General features: G+C 44.6%; 1 long non-coding RNA gene across 1 annotated transcript; it reads left to right on the top strand.

Annotated features, from left to right (window-relative positions):
* Positions 1-231: 231 nt before the first annotated feature.
* LOC131730030 (uncharacterized) lies at positions 232-5446 on the top strand. Its single transcript, XR_009323867.1, has 4 exons — positions 232-854; positions 1107-2136; positions 4298-4676; positions 4937-5446. It is a non-coding gene; the product is annotated as an uncharacterized LOC131730030 (long non-coding RNA).
* The last annotated feature ends 385 nt before the right edge of the window (positions 5447-5831 follow it).

The raw sequence follows: 5831 nt of genomic DNA, 5'->3' as shown, positions 1-5831 counted from the left end.
CGCTACATATTGACTGACTGTTCGCATTGTGTGTGTTTGGTAAGACAAACCACATTTTCTACTTCTACTTTCTACGATTGGGCAAGTCAGCGGTTGTTTGATAACAGAACATAAAACATTACAGAGCGGGTTGAACTGCATTGCTGCAAATCAAGGCCCTTTAAAATGTGTACCTTCACAGCTCAGGTATTGCTGAGGTAAAGAGACACTTCCTACAGGAGGAAAGGACGTTGTCAAGGAGGGGATGTCGTCACGTGTCCTGAGGGCTTTCTTAAAAACATTGTTTTATTATTTCTAAGCGTACGTTGTTATTGCCTTTTAGCTCTTGAGCATAATAATCTCAATCCCGTTTGAAATGACACTAAGTGCATTTGCATGGTGGCAGATGAGGGATGTCACTTCACTCGAGGCGTGCGTACTGATGAAGATGTAGTTTCAGTGTTTAATGCTCATCCCCTCACTGTGTGTCTGTGTGTGTGTGTGTGTGTGTGTTTGTGTGTTCTTGTCTCTCGCCTGTCCTGTGAGGATGAAGATGTAGTTTCAGTGTTTAATGCTCATCCCCTCACTGTGTGTCTGTGTGTTCTTGTCTCTTGACAGGTCTGTGAGGATGAGAAGGTCTCCACAGTCTGGAGTCTGGTCTCTGACAGGCTCAACATACCTGTCAATCAACAGGGACTCCTCTAGAAAGGCAAGGCGCTGGCAGGTAGGCTGAACAGCACAGCACAGCACAGAACAGCTCACCCCTCCTCTCACGCCTCGCCTCACCCCGGGTCAGTGTGGCACAGCCTGCCTGCTCTTCTGAACAAACACTTCAGCCCTGCCGACGCAGTGAGAGTCTGGAGCAGCAACACAAGGTAACCTGAACACAAACACACACACTGCTATACACACACACACAGACACACAGTGAGAGTCTGGAGCAGCTACACAAGGTAACCTGAACAAAATAAACACACACACTGCTATACACACACACACACCGACACACACACACACACAGACAGAGACGCACACACAATCACAGCTGCAGCACACACACTCTGAAATGCAGGTGTAGAGCAGCGTGTAGTTGTGACTCTGTGTCTCTCCCTCTGCCTCTCTCTCAGGATTACGAGCGGAGGCTGCGCTTGTTGAGCCTGGATGATATGGAGCGGCTGGCGACCCGCATGCTTCACCCTGAGGCTGTGGAGTGCATGGAGCTGTCCTTCCTGGACTGAGGAATACTGCTGCTGCCCTCTCTTCTCCCCCTCTCCCCTCTCCTCTCCCCCTCTCCCCTCTCCTCTCCACCTCTCCCCTCTCTTCTCCCCTCTCCCCTCTCTCCTCTCCTCTGTACTCTCTCCTCCCCCTGTCCTCTTCTCTCCTTAGTTTGTTTAAAAGAATAGAAGCACACCCAGTGAGCAAGGCATTGAGCAGCCCCACATCCCGCTTCACAATACCGCTACATATTGACTGACTGTTCGCATTGTGTGTGTTTGGTAAGACAAACCACATTTTCTACTCCTACTTTCTACGATTGGGCAAGTCAGCGGTTGTTTGATAACAGAACATAAAACATCACAGAGCGGGTTGAACTGCATTGCTGCAAATCAAGGCCCTTTCAAATGTGTACCTTCCCAGCTCAGGTATTGCTGAGGTAAAGAGACACTTCCTACAGGAGGACAGGACGTTGTCAAGGAGGGGATGTCGTCACGTGTCCTGAGGGCTTTCTTAAAAACATTGTTTTATTATTTCTAAGCGTACGTTGTTACTGCCTTTTAGCTCTTGAGCATAATAATCTCAATCCCGTTTGAAATGACACTAAGTGCATTTGCATGGTGCAGATGAGGGATGTCGCTTCACTCGAGGCTTGTGTACTGATGAAGATGTAGTTTCAGTGTTTAATGGTTATCCCCTCACTGTGTGTGTGTGTGTGTGTGTGTGTGTGTGTGTGTGTTCTTGTCTCTCGCCTGTCCAGTGAGGATGAAGATGTAGTTTCAGTGTTTAATGCTCATCCCCTCACTGTGTGTTTGTGTGTTCTTGTCTCTTGACAGGTCTGTGAGGATGAGAAGGTCTCCACAGTCTGGAGTCTGGTCTCTGACAGGCTCAACATACCTGTCAATCAACAGGGACTCCTCTACAAAGGCAAGGCGCTGGCAGGTAGGCTGAACAGCACAGCACAGCACAGCACAGCTCAGCACTCAGTTAAAAAGGATGCATGTTATTCTACATATATCTATTAACAGTAACACCTGCAAACAAAGTGTTTTCAATCTTTTATCATCTTTGAGTTGCATGAAGTGTTTTAACCCTATGCTGCCTACGGGGAATAAACATATCCGGTCATAAACATGATGCCTTTCTGTTTAAACACTTGTAGTTTTGGAACCTTAAATCAGAAATGAAAACCCAATACACCTACAGAAAGGCATTAAGTAGATCTTTCCATTGATGTAATTTATTTTGTTGTGGGGTGATTTTATTTTTATTTTCATATGAGCTACACCTCCCCAAAAATTATCGAAATATGAAAAATAATAAATAATATTTTTAAAAATTGGTCAATTTCAACCTCTTTCCAAGAGTTATATATATATATATATATATATATATATATATATATATATATATATATATATATATAAAAACTAGAGTATATTGTAGCTGCACAATTTTCCAAGGAATTCAAATCTGAAATCAGAATTGAAATATCTTGCACAGTTGCAGAGCTAGATAAGGTTTTGCAATGCCTAGTATTTTACAAAAATCAACCTCCGAAATGGCAAAGGCAGACCAGGATTAAAACTTGGCAAAAAGTGAGACTGGAAACACTGTTGCCCTGTTTGAGATACAATTATATTTCAGTATAAAAATAAAGAAACAACACACAAGTAAAATGTTTAATTTTTTTATTTGGAAAAAAAAGTATATTACAAATAAAACTTTGAAATTAAGAATTTTATTTGGGAGGGAGGGAGACAAAAAAAATAAAACGTTCCATATTGTGCTGTATATATTTATTATCAAAACTACCCTGCAGTTGAAGTGCTGGACTGGGGCTCCTCCAGATCACTCTCCTCCTCCTCCTCATCCTCCTGCAGCAGCTCTTCATCAGGGAGGTCCTCCTCCATGGCGTACATGCCCTCGATCTCTTCCTCAGTCAGGGCCCTCCTCCTCTTCAGTGACTGAACCACACGCTGGAGCTGATTGTCTCCATCCATTTTCTGGCTTTCACACACCCACATAAAACATTAAAATAAATACCAATTAATAATAATAATATTAATACTAATATTAATATTCTGCTCCATCCTTTTTCACACACATAAAACAGTAAACAAGTAATAAAATACATGGCTAAATAATAATAGTGACAACAGCTAAATAATGTTTTCTGTTTACACACAGTAAACGAGTAATAAAATACATGGCTAAATAATAACTACAGCTAAATGTCTTTGTTTTTTACATAGGCTACATACACAACGTAAAAATAAAAACTAAACAAGGTGTTTTCCTCATTCTTTTACACATCGAATAAAAAGTAAAGTAAAAATAATAGATGCATAATTCAATAATAACGACTACAGAGAAATAATGAATCGACTAGAAAAAGTAAAACACAGACGTACACAAACGCCTAACTTTGCATCACATGCGATAGACCTGTTAGTTTTGCCTTCTCTCCTGAGGAAAAACAAGTCTAAAATAAAACCGTATGTGAAACTAACTATAAGAAAGATGTTTAACAAAACAAACAAACAAAACAAAACGTGGTGTTGGTACAGTAGCTCCTCTCGTCTACAGCAGTCATGAAGTTAGCCCTGCCCAGCAAGCAAGCACACACACAAGAGACACAGCGAAAACAAAACAAAAATAAACACTGCAGATGTACTCAGCACAAAAAAACAATATCAAGTTGAAAAAAACAACAACAACAATATGGTTAATTAGCCCAAGTACCTCCCGTTTAGATGATATGTAGATTAGCACTCTTGGGATTGTAAAACTGGAGATACAGAGCTTCGACTCTGCTGTGCACTCAGTCACAATGGCGCCAGCAGAGACTCGCCCTTGTAATCAAAATATTATATGTCCCGCCCACCCTAGCCCTAAACCAATGGTATCATGACAAGCCCCGTAGTCATGGCTATGACTCATACTTTAAAAAAACAAAATTGCTGATTGGACGGCAGAGATATGACGTGTTTTGTCATCGTAACAAAAGTTATGAAATTACACCGAGTCAGCAGCTGAGAGTTAATCTACCTGGTCTTGAATCTCTCCTGTTTCTCCCCCTCCCTCTCTCTCTCTCTCTCAGATGAGCACAGACTGTCACACGACTCCATCGCTCCCGATTCCAAGCTGAACTCGTTGTGACGCCCCCAACAGAGAAAGTGTCACCCTCGCAAGAACAGCACTCCCTGTGTCACCCCTCCTCTCAGACCTCACCCCTCACCCTCGCCTCACCCCTCCTGTCACACCTCACCCCTCGCCACACCCCTCCTCTCACACCTCACCCCTCCTCTCACCCATCGCCTCAACCCTCCTGTCACCCCTCGCCCCTCCTCTCACCCCTCGCCTGACCCCTCCTCTCACGCCTCGCCTCACCCCGGGTCAGTGTGGCACAGCCTGCCTGCTCTTCTGAACAAACACTTCAGCCCTGCCGACGCAGTGAGAGTCTGGAGCAGCAACACAAGGTAACCTGAACACAATAAACACACACACACAGTGAGAGTCTGGAGCAGCTACACAAGGTAACCTGAACACAATAAACACTGCTACACACACAATCCTAGCTGCAGCACATGCACAGTGTTATACAGACACACACAGACACAGCTGTACAGTGACACAGAGACGCACACACAATCACAGCTGCAGCACACACACTCTGAAATGCAGGTGTAGAGCAGCGTGTAGTTGTGACTCTGTGTCTCTCCCTCTGCCTCTCTCTCAGGATTACGAGCGGAGGCTGCGCTTGTTGAGCCTGGATGATATGGAGCGGCTGGCGACTCGCATGCTTCACCCTGAGACTGTGGAGTGCATGGAGCTGTCCTTCCTAGACTGAGGAATACTGCTGCTGCCCTCTCCACCTCTCCCCTCTCTTCTCCCCTCTCCCCTCTCTCCTCTCCTCTTTACTCTCTCCTCCCCCTCTCCTCTCCTCTCCTTACTTTGTTTAAAAGAATAGAAGCACACCCAGTGAGCAAGGCATTGAGCAGCCCCACATCCCGCTTCACAATACTGCTACATATTGACTGACTGTTTGCATTGTGTGTGTTTGGTAAGACAAACCACATTTTCTACTTTCTGCTATTTTAAAAGGAGCCCAGTTTGGTGCAGGAGGCTTGTGGGTAACAGAGTTGTTTTTGCTGGGGACTGCAGCCCTTCCATTACCATTGCTCGTAGAGGGGAGATTGTTTTACTTTCAAGCCTTTTTCTTTAATAAATCCGGACGTTTGGAAATACATACTGTGTGGGCGTTTCCCTTCTTCATGGCTCCATGCAGCATCCTGTCACACAACAAGCCCTGAAAGGGGATCTATACATATTTATTCTCAATCACCAGGCAGTAATTGCAGCTACAATACAGACACACAACGTGTCACTTTTATTGGCTGAAACTTTAAACTACGACTAGAAGCCTCTGAAGCCTTTTCATGGCCCTCCACCTGTCCTTGATCAGAACGCTGTCCTTCCTCTAAGGGGTCGCTTTCCATGCTAATCTTCCGTTTCCTCTGCAGAAAGGACAGGACAGTGTTCACAGAGCTCCCTTCACTCCCGCAAAGCCAAGACATCCAGGCTCTTGTGCTGCTTTGCTCCCCAGCGCCCGAGTGCTTGCTGGCAGTGCTGAG

Source organism: Acipenser ruthenus, unplaced genomic scaffold, assembly GCF_902713425.1.
Source record: "Acipenser ruthenus unplaced genomic scaffold, fAciRut3.2 maternal haplotype, whole genome shotgun sequence".
Classification (NCBI taxonomy): Eukaryota; Metazoa; Chordata; class Actinopteri; order Acipenseriformes; family Acipenseridae; genus Acipenser; species Acipenser ruthenus.
The sequence above is the reverse complement of the archived record's forward strand: the minus strand, read 5'-3'. Positions and strand labels throughout refer to the sequence as shown.